The 20,187-nt window shown below is 43.5% G+C and overlaps 2 long non-coding RNA genes across 2 annotated transcripts in view; both read left to right on the top strand.

Moving 5' to 3' along the window:
• LOC142070817 (uncharacterized) overlaps positions 1-20,187 on the top strand; it is a 54,698-nt gene that overhangs the window by 4,803 nt on the left and 29,708 nt on the right. The window lies entirely within an intron of this gene.
• On the top strand, positions 2,053-12,978 carry LOC125632052 (uncharacterized). The gene is made up of 3 exons (XR_012667052.1): positions 2,053-2,318; positions 7,791-11,852; positions 12,442-12,978. It is a non-coding gene; the product is annotated as an uncharacterized LOC125632052 (long non-coding RNA).

Genomic DNA, 20,187 nt, shown 5'->3' with positions numbered 1-20,187 from the left:
TGATGCTATACGCTTGCCAGCAATAAGTTCATATGCATGCTAAATTTCCTATATAAAGTTGGTGGGAGTTTTTTAAGTGCACAGCATCCCTACATTTGTAAATGCAGTAAGATATATGAATCAGGCTGTTAGTGTTCTTGTGGAAGATCACTGATAATTAGGAGGAAAACAGACACTTTTAAAGGATTATCTAGAAGAATTGTTAAAACATCCTAATTAAAACACTCTCACTCTTACCCACTTGATACTTTAGAACTGATCAAATGACTAATCATTTTTATCACTGGGCTATCTTTTGAAAGTACTACAGTTTGTATGGAATTTCCAAGAGCTACATTTTATGCACAGTTTCACACACCTTGCTGCTTGTTATTCTGCTGTTTCATCCACACAGCCACAGAAGCAGGTTTAAATGTTTCACAGTGTTCTCTCCAAAAATAAAATCTAGAGAGTTTGCTGAGAATCAAATGCAGGATCTCAGCATTGTGTATTGTATCCAATGTATGCTTCATGTTTCATTATGTTTTACAAGGTATCAGAATCCTGCTCTATTAATAGCGTATGCTAGAAAAGGTTTTAGTAAAACAAAATGAGGTCAGACCCCAAAGGCTCCTAATTTTTGCCATGCAGTGTATCAGTAATAATGTGGTACTGCACAGACAATAAAGTGTGCAGTACCCCAAGGAGATTACCAGGATTCCTGGGGCTCTGCTGCTGGCAGCTCAGGGAGAGGCACACTGGCCCTGGTAGGGAGGGGGAGCCAAGGCAAACTCAGAGTCTGCCCGGCAACCAATAGGGAGTGAAGTGCCCCTCCCAGGGCGTTCAGGAAAGGGGAGAAGCCATTTTTGAGTTAGTCTGGAGTCAGCTAGGCCAAGGTCAGGACTGGGTGTGTGGGAAGCTGATGAGTCCCAGGTCTGCATGCAGGGTTCTCCCTGAGAACTGGCCTCTAGGGACCTGATAGCAAGATCCCCTCAGCTGGGCTTTTCCTTCTCCACTGATGATTACCAGTTTGTAGAGTTTTGCTGGGAAACTTCCCCAGCCAGGCTGAGTTAGCCCTCCAGCTCCCTAGGTGAGACCAGTCACCACATGGTCAGCTCTGTTCTGTCTTCTCGTTCAGGCCTGCTGCGTGTGTGTGTCTGGACACTGGGCTGGGAGGCTACAGTTTGGATTTTAGTACAGTTGTGTAATCTGCACCTTGAGCCCTACACCCCTTTGTGGTGAGGGGAAATCCTGGGATCGAAGCAGCCTGAAGAGGATCCCTGCCAGCAGAGATCAGCCCCTCTGCAGTGACTGAGGAGTCCAGAGTCATCTCTGAACTTGAGGATCATTCATGGAGTTTGTGAGTGCACTATTTTTTAGTTAGTCAGTCAGGGAATTCATTTTGGGGATTCCCTACTCCCTGAACTGTGTCCTCAAGCCAGGGAGTAAGGGTTTGGGGATTTTATAACCTGCTGCATATTAAACCTGTGGAGGGATTTACCACTTTCTCCCACTTGCGAGTCCTTTGGGATGTATTGAACCTAGTCAGCCACACTGCTAAACCACTGCAGAGAAGAATTTTGTGGTCATAAGTCATCAAGGGCCCCAACAAAGTACGTGTACCAATGGGACACTAATCTTACATTTGCTACATCAAGTCGTGTGACTGGGGAAAGTCACAGGTATTAGCAGCATGGGCACCGGTGAACCCAAAAATAGTGTTTTACCCTGTTAAGTTATATTTGTCTCCTGTTTAATATAATTATTGTGTTGAATATATTGTATGAGTTTGTGTTATTTCTTGGAAATCTCCAACTTTCTGGCAAGTAAGTGGGGATTACCCTGTGGTAAGAATTTTCCTCCCAAGTTGCCCTGGTGACCCTGCCAGAAAGGAGCGAGGGGAGTGGAGGCACTGCCAAATAAATTCATAGGAAAAAATAAAGAAGATACACCCTGCTGAGTGGGTGGCGGGATCCAGAAGAACCCAGACCTGTCCATCAAAATCTGTAAGCAGATTGGCATTAAAGAAGGTAACCGGGTGGAGAGGGGGCGCTACAAGTGGAATGTGTAAACCTCAAAATGCTTCTCATTGCTTCAAGTCGATGTTTTCACCTATTCTTTGCAAGAGGTTATGTGACCTAAGAAAAAACCCATTGTTTGTCCTTTTGGCTCACTTGGTAGAATGCCTGGCTCTGGCCTAAGTTCCTCATACTCAACGGTGACACTGAAGTGTAATATTCTACAGTAAGAATTACCATCCTTTGGATGAAGCATGTAATTGATATCCATTGTGACCACCCCAGAGGATATTAAAGGTCCTGCAACACTTGGGTAGAACTGTAAGTAATAATCTTGATGCTGAGGCCAGCATTTCATATAACATATAATATCTAAAGGGTCAGGTGAAACAGTAGTTTTGTATATGTGAACCTGCATTTGTATGTAGAAATTGTATTGTTACATGTTCAACTCCAAAAGTGTGAGCTTCTCAACAGCTGTTCTATTCTATACAAGTTTTTATGCAATGTTTATCACTATGGTATCGGAGCACCATCCAGCAGTGCATTATGCAATATGAGCACACGTTTGTCACTTGTTTGTTTTTCTCATCTTCTCCCCAGAGAGAGAAGTGTGTGCAGTGGAGTGTCTTATTTTTATAGGTATAGAAATATACCTGTTTGTGTTTATGCTAGAGAAGATGAGGTCAAAGAAATGAGCCTTGCACTTAGAGTGGAAAGTGGTGAGGTTTGGGATAATCCTTAGTTCCTGGGGGAGTTCATTCCACAATCTCGGACTTCCTCTGGAGAATGTTCCATCTCGCCCACAGACTAGCTTTACCCTTACTGTGGAGAGTTCCATTGTGGCAGAGGAGTGAAGTTGTCAACCATAGTCTTCATCCCAGGCTATGGAGTGCTCTGGACTGATAAGGATAAGGCCTGAGACCGTGAATTTGATTCAGAATTCTATGGGAAGCCGGTGTAGAGAGCAGAGTACAGGTGCAGTGGGCTCATAGTAGCCTGTGTTACTGAGGACATGCTGCAGTTTTCTGTGCCAGTTGGAGTATAAGTGCTGTTTAATGTTCAGTTATATCACATTGCTGTAATCCAGCTGAGTGGTGATGAAGGCCAGAGTAACAGAGGCTAGGTCGTCATTGCCAGGATGAGAGAGAGTCTCCTAGCCTGCTGGAGATGGTAGAAAGCATTACTCACAACCATTGCAATATAGGAGCTCAGCATCAGTGAGGAGTACTCTTAGACCATGGACTAAATTGGCCAATTGTGGATGTGAACCTTCAGTCAAAAGAGAGAGCACCATGGCTGCAAACTCCTCAAAATACTTTACTCTTCCCACCAGCATCACTTCTGTTTTGTTTGGATTCAGCTTTAGCCAGCTGTTTTCACCCATTAGCTGATCTCACCCCAGTTCTGGGCCATCTTGGTGGTAGTGATGTGGTCATATGTGGTGAAGGGTAGGTAGAGTTGTGTCATCTGCATACTGCTGGCACTTGAGTTCAGATTGTCTGATCAGTTTACCTAGTTGAGTGCATGTAGATATTGAAAAAAGAGAGAGAGAATTGGAGAGTCTAGTGGTGAAAGTGCAGTTTTCCATCACTACCCTTTGGGTATGTTCCTTTAGGAATGACTCAAATCATTTTATCACCTCTCTCAGGTGAGACAGCAGTATCTCAAAGTAAATAGTATCAAATGCTACCAAAATATCCATGAGGACGAGAATGGATGTCTCTCCTCTGTCCATTGAGAGGAGATCATCCATCAGTGCCACTAATGCAGTTTCAGTTCCATGTCTGGACCTGAATCCATATTGTGCTAGGTCTACAATGCTGACTTCAGTTAGATGAGTCTATAGTTAGTCTTTTGCTACCTCCTCTATGAACTTTACTCAGGAATGGGAGGTTTGACATTGGGTGATAGTTGGCTAGGACCAAAAGATCCAGGATGGGTTTCTTCAGGGTTGGTCAGACTATTGAATGATTGAAGGACAAAGGGAAGACTCCTTCTCTGAATGAGGCATTCATTGGCTGTTTCAGTCAAGGAGTGTAACCAGTCATTCACGACTGTCTTGTGTAAGCCAGGAAGGGCAAGTGTCGGAACTTCCTGATGAGTGAGTGTGCTGAACTCTAAGCATGCAGGAGGGCTGTTGGTTGGTGGTTTCAGGCGGAGCAGAACCATTGATCTTTGAGAAGGCTTCCCAAAGGTGTGTGTGATCTTTTCAGCAAAGTTGGATGATAGTTCTTCTCAGTGCTTGGTGCTGAGCTCTGTTGCAGGTTGTAGGCACTCAGACTTGTAGGCAGGTAAGCTCCTTGCAGTCGGATTTGGCAGCCTCAGGTTCTCTTGGCCTATAAGACAGCCTCAGCATAGTCTTTGAGAAATTTTGTTTCATCCTGTCTAAATCAGCTTTTGTTTACCACCATCAGCTCTTAGGTTTACACCTCTCTCCTTTGATTAGGCGCAGGGTGCCATAAAACCAAAGCGATCTGTGTGTGGGTGACAGGGACGAAGGGGTCATTTGGGGGCCAGTGTGGAATGGTGGTAATTCTCCAGGTCCATGACTTTTCATCCTGTGGGTGAGGTGGTGTCCTTCAGCAGGCTGTGGAATTTGATGGAGTTTGTGAGTCTTCATGGTCATGCTTGGGCACTGGAAGGTCTCTGACCACTGCGTTTATGAGGTGATGGTCTGTCCAAAACAGTGGCTTGGTAGTAATGTCCTCTATCTTGATATCTAGGCCAAAGATTAGGTTTAATGTGTGACCAACTGTGTGGGTTGGAGAAGTGGTGACCTGTGAAAATCCAAGTGGGGAGGTGAGTTTTTTGGTTTTTGCATCTGGGGTATTTTACCACCATCACTGACAAGGTGTCAGTGAGCTCTTTTGTGAATCCTTTTGCCTGGGGGTCTGTAAATAAGCATAAAATGTATGCCATCTTTGGCTCTGGTTTCTACTGTCAGATAAATGAATTCAAATGAATTTGATTTACATAAGACACACCTCTCTTGCCTTCGCACAGCTTCCATGTGTGTGGGGAAATAGCCCCAAATGGTTGCCCTATTTTTGTGTTGCTACTTGTCTCTACACAGTCACTACCTTTTTTCCCCCCAGATACCTAAAGTATTTTCTTCATTGTAGTAACTCGGTGTTAGGTTACTAGACCATCAAGCACAAATCCTTGATTCTAAATTTTTTCGGCAAGCATTAAACTCTGAAATACAGTGATGGATTTAGTTTTGAGCTATGTACACCTCTCAGTGAACAGCGTAGTCCATCCTATTGCCATATAGCCTTCAACCTCACACTACTGGGCAAAACAGGGAAAGGATCAGTGAGACACTCTCTTCTTGAGTAGAAAAAGATGGTGGAGTTGCTTTGTTAGTCACTTTGTGGTTTTTGGAATATTGGTATGCAGTAGATTTTCCTGTATGTAATCATAAAGAAAATGTCAGCTGCTTAAGGGCTCAGTTGTGATTTTTCCATGAGCCCTGAAAAAGGGACAGCATACCACTAGAGCAGAACATAAGGTAGAGACCTCCTGGCTTTTCAGCATCTGTGTGCTAGCTGGTGCATTTGGTGGGTGGATCCCAGGCTGTGCCCGCTCTCCATCCCATCTTGCCCATTTAGAACAGGAAGCTGCTTCCCTCTCCATGATCTGGATAATGAATGAAAGGAAATTAGAGTGAATAAAACGTTGACATAACTGTAGAATGCTGTCTGTACATTTTACAAAAGTCATATTGAAAAATTTGACAAAACTATTTTCTATTGAAAAATGCTATTTTATGAAACCATAACTTTTTGTGGAAACAATGGGGTTTGATGAAAATTTAATCAAAAAGGTTTCTCAGGTCCAGCATGGAATTTCTTCTCAAAATGAGACAGAAAGAGACCCATCATAGGATATTTTTCATGAAAAAATTTGAAAGGCCTTTTTTTGTTCCACACTGAAACAAAAGAATATTTCAAAACCTCAACATTTATGCAAAAATTGTCAAAGTTGTGTGTCTAAACTTAGGCACTTAAATCCTTATTGAGGTATTTAAATAAGTGGTCCTTATTTTTATAGATGCTGAGCAACTCATAGTGAAATCAGTGTTCGCTGTGGGAGATCAGCATCTTTGAAACCCTGTTTGCCTTTATGTATCTAAATACCTGGTTTAGGTGCCTAGCATCTGGCATCACTGTCTGATAATCTTTTCATAACTCTAGTGTCTTCTCACAGGAACTGAGATCAGCAAAAATGATCCTGTCAGTTTTCACAATAGATCTTTCTAGCACCAGTGGCATGGAGTCCTCAGAAGGGCCCCTGTCTGTGAAACTAGCTCCTTCTGGTGACTTACCATAGCGTGGACTTGACAATTGTCAGAGAATGGCATGAGGTACAATATGCCTGTCCACTCAGCCATTTGACTGATGGTCATTATCATTGCAGTGATCAGAGATTTGGGGCTAAGGAATGAACCACCAACCTGTAGGGAAAGCGGTTTTGCATTTTGATAATATATTTGCTTTTAAATGGTGTGAAGCACTCAGAAGTTATGGTGCCCCATCTAAAGAAAGAGAAAGGAACATGACAATGTAAGCAGTCCCTTACTATTCCTCCTGTGCAAGAAGAAGGAAGTTCTTATTGTGAGGATGTAATATAACCCAAAATAAACAATTTGATAAACGTGCCTTGTTAATTTGGCAATGACCTATAGTCTTAAACTCTCCTTGAGGCCTGGCTTTAACTTTCAGTAGTAAGTGCTGCTTTAAATTTTTTATGAAGGTAAGGTGAAGTGGAACTACAGATGCCTCTGCTAGCACAAACCAGGAAGTAGACTGGTTTTCTGCATTATGGTCAGGTAGTTCAGCACAACCGTATCACAAAGGTATTGATCACATTTATGTCATGAGATATGTAATAAACACGGCGGTACCTGATAGGAAAGGATATCATTGTCATTTGAGTTTTCTTCCATGTAGACTCCTGGATCCGCTATTGATCCATGATTATGTGGTCCTTTCCTATGGAGATTGATACCTTTTCTCACATCTGTTTCATTCCCTGCCTCCTTCAATAAGACTCATTATGAAGAGAGAGAATATAAAAGCAGTTTAGAGAACAGAGTGAACAGCCAACAAAAGAATCACTTAAACAAATGGATTTGTAAAACTTGATTGTTCTAAGCCTGTCCATGCCAGGACGACAATTTGAATTAAACATAAGGTGACTTCTTTCACTGAATCAATAAGTGCAAATAACATAGCTTGCAACCATGTTTTATGTCACAGACAAAAATGGTTCTTAACAGCTCTCTGAAGGCTATGCTTCAGCCACCTGCTGTTAAAGTTGTTTGCATTTTCTTAGAAAATTTGTTCTTCTACAACATTAAAATAGACAAGCATACAGTCAGCACACTTGGGGCTAGAATTTGTAGATGTTTGAAAGGCACATTTCTTAATGAACACTATAACTTTCAACAAACTTCCTGGTACCAGATATAAATGGCAGGGAGAGAGCATGGAGAGACTCTACTGCAGCTCTTTTTTCTTTTTCAAATTAGGAGTGGCTAGTTTATGCAAAAAGAGAGTTCCTATTGTTGTTTGGAAAGGCCAGTTTGCTGATTAAACCATGTGACTCTTTTTGTCACTTCCATAATAATGGATTACATTGCAAAATACTGTTGTTTTATTCTTGTTTGGTATGCATGCTCTGCTATTTGGGTAGCTATAGGGACCTCCTAACGTATATTTTACAGCAATTGTTTTCTTTCCGCACAAATGCTGTGTGCGTATTGTAATATTTGTTAATTTTTTGCAGTTGGCATGTGATTGTATATTTGGTAGCTGCAACAGGAGAGTGATTGCAGTGGAGACGCTGTCCACAGCTGTTTACAGCAGCATTCCATTTCCCAATTGATGGCTTGCAATGGAGAAAAGGTTCCTAGAAAAATATTTGACCTTTGCATGTGTTTGACTTCCAATCTTTACCTCCCCTAAGGCATGTTCATTCCTCATTTCCTGCTCCCACCTCCTTCCTTCACCAAACTCTGCCATGAAAACAAGTTCCTCTATTACGACCTGTTCTGCCATCCACGATGATCATCCTTCTTCTACAAACCCACCAAAGATGTGTCTACATCCCAGACCCTTCATTGTCTTTCCATTCCTAACCTCTAAAGAGAATCCCACCTATGGGATTTGACACAACTCAGAGACTCACAAAATTGAAAATGCTCAGCATCTTTCAGGTTTTTTTCCCCCCAAAGTCCTATCTATTCCAGCTCCATCCCATTCTTCACTTCTACTCCTTCCCATATTGAATCTTACACCCAGGAACTGGCAGGTAAATAAAGGAAGAACTGACTTTCAAATATTTTGTTCTAAAATGTATTTATTTTTCCATTTTAAGCATACACCTATAGGACAGGTCCTTAGCTGGTGTAAATCAGCATACTCTATAGATGTCAGCTTATATCAGATGAGGATCCTGGGTGTTAATATTCTGTAACTGATTAGTAAATTTGTCTCTTATAAAACCTTTACAGTTTACATTTAAGCGGCTGTATGAACAGCAGGCAAACTGCATATATTAACATGTTGTGTGGCTGCTGTTAAATCTAAATCATGTTTGGAGAAAAGCTTAAGGGGAAAGAAAACAACATCCAAGACCAAATGGAGTATTTAAAACTCAACCAGAAAAGAAAAAGCCAAACAAACTGAGCATTTTTTTTTTGTTACTAGAAAGGATATAAATCTGGACTGATAGCTTGTATACCAAGATGCAATTTGATCTGATTTCAATGGCCAGGATGTTATGCCCAGATAAAGGACCCATGGGAAAAGTTTCACATTGTGTTAAATTATCAGTTAAGCATTTATTAACTTAGTTTCTTTTCCTAACAAAAGGATTTTACACCCCAAAATAGAAAGCAAACATCAACTCCATTTTAACTAGTGTTGCATTAATAAACAATAAAGGCAATAAAACAATTGTTTAGTTCTTACAGTGACCAGAACTTTTCTTGATAATGAGACACCTTGGCAGGTGCATTTTTATAGATGACTAAGAAAAGCTTAATGGACATTTATTAATCCTCTACCATTAATTATGCATGTTTATAGAATATGCTGTGTGTGTGTTTGTGTGCGTGCACACATGCATGTGATCATAAGAACAATTGCAATTTAAAATAAAATAAAGCTGGCAGAATTGTTGAGTTAGGGAGGGTATCTGAGTGGGAGAGGGCCAATATCCAAATGTGCTAGGTTAATTTGGTCACTTTAGCAGTAAGGCAAGCCAAGAGCTCCCATTACATGGGACAGTGTTGCCAGGTGTGACAGATATGGCAGTTTCCTACAATATTTTTGGGAGATCTTACTGCATTAAGTTTATGTATCATTGTGAGTCAGGGGTTGTATGTAATTCAATATTAATCACAGCCCCTCCAGAAACTAAGAACAGTGGGCAGTGATCAGGCAAATTCATGTAACGCTTCCAGAGAGGTACTACCACCAGGAGAGTCTTGCATATACTGTTTTAAACTAGATTCTCCAGAGACCACCGTACAGACAAAGGACTTTGAATAAATAGCTTGAGTTTAAGCTGACTCAGGGCCACCTTTTGATTCAGCAAACAGACAGGACCCTCTGTCCAAGGGGAGGACCCAACTGTTTTGTAAAGGGTGGAAGGGGTTACTAGGTGTCCGTAAGACTGATGGCTGCCCTCTGGTAAGCTTTTAGCATGCATATAGGAACTTTTATTGTTTAAATATATTTTCTCTGTAATCCTTTTACCTTAAGAATAAAAGTAAAGTGCTTGTTTAGAAGGAGCTGTGTGGTAATTTGTAACTGCAGGCAATAGACTGGTCACAGGCTTTGGAGAGAAAGCAAAGTGCAGAACCTGGTCTGTATAGGCAATCTGTATTGCTGGTGATATCACAGGGTAACCCAGGGAGCTGTGCAGCCTTAAAAACCCCAGTCAGGTAGAAGTGAGACATGGGTCTCTCCCCAAGAGAAGTGATGGCTGAAAGCTGCAAACCATTGGTGGACCATGAAGGAGAGGAAACAGGTGCAGTTGTCCTGAGACTGGAACACCACCATTCCTAAATACTTATTTGAACCATGTTTGCCAGTGATGGGCAGCTCTGTTGGTTCCCTAACCAGAGTTGCTGCCCATACAGATTGCACATTTGCTGTTTAAACAACAGGTAAGAAATATGTATGGAGGAAAACAGAGTGCTTAATTTTGGTAGAGACTTAACATCTTCTACAGCAGCATATCCATCTCTGATTTACCGGCAGGGAGCTAAGTGACTTCCAAAAATCACTTTACATGTGTTGTGCTGCACCGACACTATGTTCCTTCTCTTTCTAAGATATTTATATGATATGTTATAGATGATGATATCTCTAGCAGTCCCAGACCAAATGTTTATAAAAGCCTCAGTGGAAAAGATATGTCCATTAAGTTTATCTGAAAAATAAAAAGAACCCTGCAGTTAGTTACGGAAGTAAAAATTACCCTGGCTGACAGTGTTTCCTGGCGCTTGGTGGTTTTACTGTGCTATTTGCAATGATGGAGAGGGAATGTGAAACCACAAAGCTGCTGGAAATTTAAAATAACTCCATAAATAGATAATATGAAATTACCAATGTTCTATCAAATAAACATAGATACATTCAGGAGGCTCTAGCTAGCATGTTACATTGATTCACCAAGAAAATACTTTATACAAATTGAAATTAATGATCCCCTATGCAAAATCCAGGATGCCTTTTTAACAGCTACCTGGCCCACTACTGCAACCCACTGCTGTTCCCCAAGAAACTATAATGATGCAATAATAAAGTTAAATTTTGGAATACATAATAATACTACCTCAACATTAGTGCACATATATGTAGCATAATACTTTCAAATGTCTACTAATGACATTAAGCCCTGGTCTACACTAGGACTTTAGGTTGAATTTAGCAGCGTTAAATCTATGTAAACCTGCACCCATCCACACAATGAAGCCCTTTATTTCGACTTAAAGGGCTCTTAAAATCAATTTCCTTACTCCACCCCTGCCAAGTGGATTAGCGCTTAAATCGGCTTTGCCGGCTCGAATTTGGGGTACTGTGGACACAATTCGACGGTATTGGCCTCCGGGAGCTATCCCAGAGTGCTCCATTGTGACCGCTCTGGACAGCACTCTCAACTCAGATGCACTGGCCAGGTAGACAGGAAAAGAATCACGAACTTTTGAATCTCATTTCCTGTTTGGCCAGCGTGGCAAGCTGCAGGTGACCATGCAGAGCTCATCAGCACAGGTGACCATGATGGAGTCCCAGAATCGCAAAAGAGCTCCAGCATGAACTGAACGGGAGGTACGGGATCTGATCGCTGTATGGGGAGAGGAATCCATGCTATCAGAACTCAGTTCCAGTTTTCGAAATGCCAAAACCTTTGTCAAAATCTCCCAGGGCACGAAGGACAGAGGCCATAACAGGGACCCGAAGCAGTGCCGCGTGAAACTTAAGGAGCTGAGGCAAGCCTACCAGAAAACCAGAGAGGCGAACGGCCGCTCCGGGTCAGAGCCCCAAACATGCCGCTTCTATGATGAGCTGCATGCCATTTTAGGGGGTTCAGCCACCACTACCCCAGCCGTGTTGTTTGACTCCTTCAATGGAGATGGAGGCAACATGGAAGCAGGTTTTGGGGACAAAGAAGATGATGATGATGATGATGATGATGAGGTTGTAGATAGCTCACAGCAAGCAAGCGGAGAAACCGGTTTTCCCAACAGCCAGGAACTGTTTCTCACCCTGGAGCCAGTACCCCCCGAACCCACCCAAGGCTGCTTCCTGGACCCGGCAGGCGGAGAAGGGACCTCCGGTGAGTGTACCTTTTAAAATACTATACATGGTTTAAAAGCAAGCATGTGAAAGGATTAATTTGCCCTGGCATTTGCGGCTCTCCTGGATGTACTCCCAAAGCCTTTGCAAAAGGTTTCTGGGTAGGGCAGCCTTATTGCGTCCTCTGTGGTAGGACACTTTACCACTCCAGGCCAGTAATACGTACTCGGGAATCATTGTACAACAAAGCATTGCAGTGTATGTTTGCTGGCATTCAAACAACATCCGTTCTTTATCTCTCTGTGTTATCCTCAGGAGAGTGAGATATCATTCATGGTCACCTGGTTGAAATAGGATGCTTTTCTTCAGGGGACACTCAGAGGAGCCCGTTCCTGCTGGGCTGTTTGCCTATGGCTGAACAGAAATGTTCCCCGCTGTTAGCCACAGGGAGGGGGGAGGGTTGAGGGGGTAGCCACGCGGTGGGGGGAGGCAAAATACAATCTTGTAACGAAAGCACATGTGCTATGTATGTAATGTTAACAGCAAGGTTTACCCTGAAAGAGTGTAGCCACTGTTTTATAAAATGTGTCTTTTTAAATACCGCTGTCCCTTTTTTTTCTCTCCACCAGCTACATGTGTTTCAATGATCACAGGATCTTCTCCTTCCCAGAGGCCAGTGAAGATTAGAAAGAAAAAAAATGCACTCGTGATGAAATGTTCTCTGAGCTCATGCTGTCTTCCCACACTGACAGAGCACAGATGAATGTGTGAAGGCAAATAATGTCAGAGTGCAGGAAAGCACAAAATGACCGGGAGGAGAGGTGGTGGGCTGAAGAGAGTAAGTGGCGGGCTGAAGAGAGGGCTGAAGCTCAAATGTGGCGGCAGTGTGATGAGAGGAGTCAGGATTCAATGCTGAGGCTGCTGGAGGATCAAACCAGTATGCTCCAGTGTATGGCTGAGCTGCAGCAAAGGCAGCTGGAGCACAGACTGCCACTACAGCCCCTGTGTAACCAACCGCCCTCCTCCCCAAGTTCCATAGCCTCCACACCCAGACGCCCAAGAACGCGGTGGGGGGGCCTCTGGCCAACCAGCCACTCCACCACAGAGGATTGCCCAAAAAACAGAAGGCTGGCATTCAATAAATTTTAAAGTTGTAAACTTTTAAAGTGCTGTGTGGCATTTTCCTTCCCTCCTCCACCACCCCTCCTGGGCTACCTTGGTAGTCATCCCCCTATTTGTGTGATGAATGAATAAAGAATGCATGAATGTGAAGCAACAATGACTTTATTGCCTCTGCAAGCGGTGAACAAAGGGAGGAGGGGAGGGTGATTAGCTTACAGGGAAGTAGAGTGAACCAAGGGGCGGGGGGTTTCATCAAGGAGAAACAAACAGAACTTTCACACCATAGCCTGGCCAGTCATGAAACTGGTTTTCAAAGCTTCTCTGATGCGTACCGCGCCCTCCTGTGCTCTTGTAAGCGCCCTGGTGTCTGGCTGCACGTAACCAGCAGCCAGGCGATTTGCCTCAACCTCCCACCCCGCCATAAACATCTCCCCCTTACTCTCACAGATATTGTGGAGCGCACAGCAAGCAGTAATAACAGTGGGAATATTGGTTTCGCTGAGGTCTAAGTGAGTCAGTAAACTGCGCCAGCGCGCCTTTAAACGTCCAAATGCACATTCTACCACCATTCTGCACTTGCTCAGCCTGTAGATGAACAGCTCCTGACTACTGTCCAGGCTGCCTGTGCATGGCTTCATGCGCCATGGCATTAAGGGGTAGGCTTTTCAACATCCCCAACAGTTATTTTCTGGTCTGGGAATAAAGTCCCTTCCTGCAGCTTTTGAAACAGACCAGAGTTCCTGAAGATGCGAGCGTCATGTAACTTTCCCGGCCATCCCACGTTGATGTTGGTGAAACGTCCCTTGTGATCCACCAGAGCTTGCAGCGCTATTGAAAAGTACCCCTTGCGGTGTATGTACTTGCCGGCTTGGTGCTCCGGTGCCAAGATAGGGATATGGGTTCCTTCTATGGCCCCACCACAGTTAGGGAATCCCATTGCAGCAAAGCCATCCACTATGACCTGCACATTTCCCATGGTCACTACCCTTGATATCAGCAGATCTTTGATTGCATGGACTACTTGCATCACAGCAACCCCCACAGTAGATTTGCCCACTCCAAATTGATTCCCAACTGACCGGTAGCTGTCTGGCGTTGCAAGCTTCCTCAGGGCTATCGCCACTCGCTTCTCAACTGTGAGGGCTGCTGTCATCTTGGTATTCATGCGCTTCAGGGCAGGGGAAAGCAAGTCGCAAAGTTCCATGAAAGTGCACTTACGCATGCGAAAGTTTCGCAGCCACTGGGAATCGTCCCAGACCTGCAACACTATGCGGTCCCACCAGTCTGTGCTTGTTTCCCGAGCCCAGAATCGGCGTTCCACAGCATGAACCTGCCCCATTAGCACCATGATGCATGCATTGGCAGGGCCCATGCTTTCAGAGAAATCTGTGTCCATGTCCTGATCACTCATGTGACCGCGCTGACGTCGCCTCCTCGCCCGGTATCGCTCTGCCAGATTCTGGTGCTGCATATACTGCTGGATAATGCGTGTGGTGTTTAATGTGCTCCTAATTGCCAAAGTGAGCTGAGCGGCCTCCATGCTTGCCTTGGTATGGCATCCGCACAGAAAAAAGGAGCGGAACGATTGTCTGCCGTTGCTCTGATGGAGGGAGGGGTGACTGACGACACGGCTTACAGGGTTGGCTTCATGGAGCTAAAATCAGCAAAGGGGGTGGTTTTACATCAAGGAATATTTCAGGCAGGACTTCACGGAGGGTTCCAATAAGAAATGGTGCACCTAAGTTATTGTTCTTATTGGAACAAGGAGGTTAGTCTGGCCTCTGATTGATACATGGCTAGATTTACCTCGCTGCACCTTCTCTGTGAGTGACTGCAGTGTGACCTAGAGGAATGAGTCCCCTAGATGGGGGGGGGGGGAAGCAAATGAGTACAAAACAAATCTGGTCTATTTCTTGTTTTGATACACTCCATCTATCTTTTACATCTTTGGCTGGCAGCAGACAGTGCAGAAGGACTGCATACCATCCACATCTCAGGGCTGCTCGGCAGAAGATGGTACAATAGGACTACTAGCCATCCTCATCTCTTGCCTGCCCGGCAGAAGATGATGCAATAGGACTGCTAGCAATCCATATCGCCTGCCTGCTCACCATAAGATGGTTCAATAGAACTGACTGCAGGACTAAAGAGAATGACTTGATCAAGTCACTCCAAATTTAGTCCCTGCGCCCATGTCTGCCCAAGCGCTCCTGATCGACCTCACACAGGCGACCAGGAGCACCTCGGACATGACGATGACTGCTACCAGTCCTATTGCACCGCCTGCTGCCACAAAGCAATGGGTTGCTGCTACTGTGTAGCAATGCAGTACCATGTCTGCCAGCACCCAGGAGACATATGGTGACAGTGAGCTGAGCGGGCTCCATGCTTGCCGTGGTATGGCGTCTGCACAGGTAACTCAGGAAAAAAGGCGCAAAACGATTATCTGCCCTTGCTTTCATGGAGGGAGGGAGGGAACGGGGGCCTGACGATATGTACCCAGAACCACCCGCGACAATGTTTTAGCCCCATCAGGCATTGGGATCTCAACCCAGAATTCCAATGGGCAGCGGAGACTGCGGGAACTGTGGGATAGCTACCCACAGTGCAACGCTCCGGAAGTCGACTCTAGCCTCGGTACTGTGGAAGCGCTCCGCCGAGTTAATGCACTTAATGCACTTAGAGCATTTTCTGTGGACACACACAGTCGAATATATAAAACCGATTTCTAAAAAACCGACTTCTATAAATTCAACCTAATTTCGTAGTGTAGACATACCCTTATAAATGTACCCTAAAATAAATACAATACAGCTGATCATACTCCCATTTACTTCACTGGGAGATTGGCCTTTGACTTCAATTGAAGCTCACTTAGGCCAGGACGTGCAACGTGGCCATCCCTAAGTCAAGTCAACACAACCTTCAGACCTCACCATGCCTCATGTATTCAACGCACATCCATAATCATATAGTGTAGCATTCAGAGGGGGTTTGAGAGAGAATGGTAATAGCATATTGCATGCAGATTATAGAAATTAGGGTTGGGCTCAAAGTAAAACTCAGTATGCAAACACCCTGAACTTTGAAGTGCAGATCCAGAGTCAAACAGTTACAATGCAAAAAACCCTGAATTCTGAGAAAGTTAGGATCTGAGTTTAGATATGGAACTAGACAATTGCAATATATCTTGGGAAGTAGGCCATATTGAACAAAGGTTAATTTCCTTGTGACTTTTCCAATGGGTAAGCCTTTAACAACACATGGTGGACTTGAAGTGGGGTGTGATTGCTTTTACTTAGTACAGCTTTCAAAGATTTGGGGAACACTGATGGAATGTGACAAGAGAAAATTGAATTTGAAGTCTGGTAATCAGTCTACAATCATGGCTTTCTCCTCCGGAAGAAGAAAAGCAAGTATTTTTGAATCAGGGATTCAATAGCATATCCAGCTATAATAGCATTGGGTAAAGGGGGGCAGAAAAGATTTTCAGTGTCTTAAATATCCCTAGGGCTGGTTATTTCTTGCTTTTATGGTATAACTCTCTGTGACCGAATGTACCGCTGTATTCATACCCCAAACACTATTGTAATAATCTTTTGTTCAGTATATGCATTGTGAGGTGTCATTTGAAAACTAATAACTCACTAGTCAATATTTTCATGGTGAAATGTATGTAGCAACATTATGTGTAAAGTTATGATATCCCCCCTGTATGATGATAAAGGCACATGTTCACACTCATGTAGCTCCGAGTAGGTAGATCTGGTCAAGCAGGGCCGTTTTAAAGAAAGGGATGTGTGTTTACCTCAGTTTGCACATAAGTGATAAACAGAGTTCTCAGGCAGCAAGAGGGGGAAGAAAGAAGACCCCCCCCCCCAAAAATCTGCATTTCAGCAGAGATTGGTGAAAAGAAACAGCATGACTCCTCCTTCCTCCACCAGACACCATGTCTCCCTGACTTTAACTAGGGGTCACACTCAGGAAAATGCTTTTCAGAGGGTGACTGAACTATAAAAGTGAGGGGCAAAAACACCTCAAGATATCTCTCCCTATCCATCTCTCTTTTCACCTAAGACAAAAGAAATGGCCATTGGACCTTGGGAGCAGACCCTGACCTGAAACTTGGTCAGCAATGCTATTGAAAACCTGTGGCAAGAATTTCACCCTGAACCAAGTTTAGTTTAGTTTTAGTACGAGGAAGTATTTCATCTTTATTTTTCTTGTAACCATTTCTGACTTTAATGCCTTAATACTTGTAAACCTCTCTTTATAGTTAAATAAACTTGTCTTATTCTTTAATTAAAACTAATCCAGTGTTGTGAATTGGTTGGGTAACTCCATTTAAGGTAGCAGTCTGTTGTATCATGATCCCCTTAGGAGGGCAATAGACCCAATATATGGACTGTCCAGGAAAGGGTTGGACAGAACACACATTTTGCGGGGAAATCCAGGACTGGGAGTGTGCTGGGGTCACCCTGCAAGTAGTAACCAAGACTGGTGGAAGCCAGAGTGTGTCTGGTGTTTGCTAACAGGCTGCTAAAGTCAGAATTGCTGAACCAGGGCTGTGGCTATACACTGACACTCAGGGTGTGAGCTGCATGTTATTTGGCTGTTTGTGAGGAGCCCAAGTTCAGAACTACAGCAGCAAAACATTGTGAGCGCTCCAGGTTGCAGGGCAAATGGTGATACAGCCCCTCACTGGTCTGGATTGCACCCTGAAATGTCATACTCTCCCCTTCTTCCTCTCCTCAAGCCACTCTCTGAGAGAATCAAAGCCTCATTGTTTTTTTCCAGGAACAAATCTTTGATGTAAAATGTAGGATATGTCTACACTTGGAGCTAGGAGTGTGATTCCTGGCTCATGTAGACATACTCACACTAGCGCTTACCAAGCTAGCATGCTGAAAATAGTAGTGTAGTGTGGTAGCACAGGTTAGCGCTCCTCAGTACAATCCCACCTGGACCACATGGGTACATGCTTGGGGTAGCTACCCTGTGCCACAGCTACTGCTGCCCATGATAGTTCAGTGATACTTCTCTATTTAGCATGCTAGCTCAATGAGAGCTAGTACAAGTATGTCTATGGAAGCTGGGAATCACACCCCCTAGCTCCAGGTAGATTATCCAGACAGGGAGCAGATGTACTGTCATGGGATTTAGGTGCTTGATTGCATACACTGGACAGTGAAACTAGAACATTCAGATACATTAGCACGGTAAACAGCTCATAAACAATCTACTAGCCGAAATGTATTCCCAGCAAGTATCCATGGAGCAATATTTGAATAACAGATACATTCATACAAATTGCAGCCTGTCAAGGTTCCTTCCCCACTCTGAATGCTAGGGTACAGATGTGGGGACCTGCATGAAAACCTCCTAAGCTTATCTTTACCAGCTTAGGTCAAAAACTTCCCCAAGGTACAAAATATTCCACCCTTTGTCCTTGGATTGGCCGCTACCACCACCAAACAAATACTGGTTACTGGGGAAGAGCTGTTTGGAAACGTCTTTCCCCCCAAAATACTTCCCAAAACCTTGCACCCCACTTCCTGGACAAGGTTTGGTAAAAGCCTCACCAATTTGCCTAGGTGACTACAGACCCAGACCCTTGGATCTTAAGAACAATGAACAATCCTCCCAACACTTGCACCCCCCCCCCCTTTCCTGGGAAACGTTGGATAAAAAGCCTCACCAATTTGCATAGGTGACCACAGACCTAAACCCTTGGATCTGAGAACAATGAAAAAGCATTCAGTTTTCTTACAAGAAGACTTTTAATAGAAATAGGAGTAAATAGAAGTAAAGAAATCCCCTCTGTAAAATCAGGATGGAAGATACCTTACAGGGTAATTAGATTCAAAACGTAGAGAATCCCTCTAGGCAAAACCTTAAGTTACAAAAAAGATACACAGACAGAAATAGTTATTCTATTCAGCACAATTCTTTTCTCAGCCATTTAAAGAAATGATAATCTAACATATACCTAGCTAGATTACTTACTAAAAGTTCTAAGACTCCATTCCTGGTCTATCCCCGGCAAAAGCAGCATATAGACAGACAGAGACCCTTTGTTTCTCTCCCTCCTCCCAGCTTTTGAAAGTATCTTGTCTCCTCATTAGTCATTTTGGTCAGGTGCCAGCGAGGTTACCTTTAGTTTCTTAACCCTTTACAGGTAAGAGGAGTTTTCCTCTGGCCAGGAGATATTTTAAAGGGGTTTACCCTTCCCTTTAAATTTATGACACAGCCTTTCTGTGGACAATTGGCACTTAGGAGAAAGGGCTAAATTCAAAGAATAAATTGTCTGCAACAAATAATTCACCCCATTCTAGATACTGCCTTCATATATTAATTTTAGTCTTTATTCATTTTCTTTTTTGTTCACTGGTATTTCTATACAGGCTGTTCTCCCAGCCATAGGCTACTAGTGTGGACTGAAACTCAGCATCAATCTTCAATATAATGTAGGAAGGAAAAAAATATACAAAAGCAAGCCAATAGCTACAGGCAGTTGAATGGACCCCAAGCAGTGTGCAGCAGATTCTTATGGTTCATGATCGAGGTGGTCTATTTCTCTTTCATATTCAGGCAGTTGTGCTGAATCATATAGATGAAACAAGGCGTAGTGCAACCCCACACAATAATCTTTGACTCATTTTTTAGCACGCTTAACAACTATCTTACACCTCTTTTGTTCCACTTAAATCAATACAAGCCTAATCAGAACATCTCTCTCAAGAAATCAATTCAAGCTCAATGATACTTTAATAGCAATGACGGCTGCTTAGTGGGTATGATAATGTGCTAAATGGAGATGCTAATATTTATTTAGTGGAGTTAAGAATGTGTATCTCGATCTCATTCTGGTTCTGTTGCTCCTCTGGTAACAGCTCTCCCAGTCACAGAAACAGGAACTGACCATCTGTATCAGACTAGTGGTCCATCTGCTCCGGTATCCTATGTCTGACAGTGGGCAGTGCCATATATTTCAGAGGAAGGTACAAGAAACCCAGCAGCAGACAAGTAGGGAATAACTTGCCCATGGGGAAGTTTCCTTTTAACTCTTGACAGTTAGTGGTTATGTCCTGCAAATAGGTATTTATATCTCCTTATATTTTTGTTATCCTATCTAATGTAATAGTGGATTTTCTCATTATCCACAGTTGGGCTTATGTACATAGGGAAAAAGCCCAGAGTAACTAGTGCAGAGTAGCTAATGCATACTAGCTATTTTGCACTAACTCCCGATG

The sequence above is a fragment of the Caretta caretta genome, chromosome 2, assembly GCF_965140235.1.
Source record: "Caretta caretta isolate rCarCar2 chromosome 2, rCarCar1.hap1, whole genome shotgun sequence".
NCBI lineage: Eukaryota > Metazoa > Chordata > Testudines > Cheloniidae > Caretta > Caretta caretta.
This window is presented reverse-complemented; position numbering and strand designations above follow the sequence as displayed.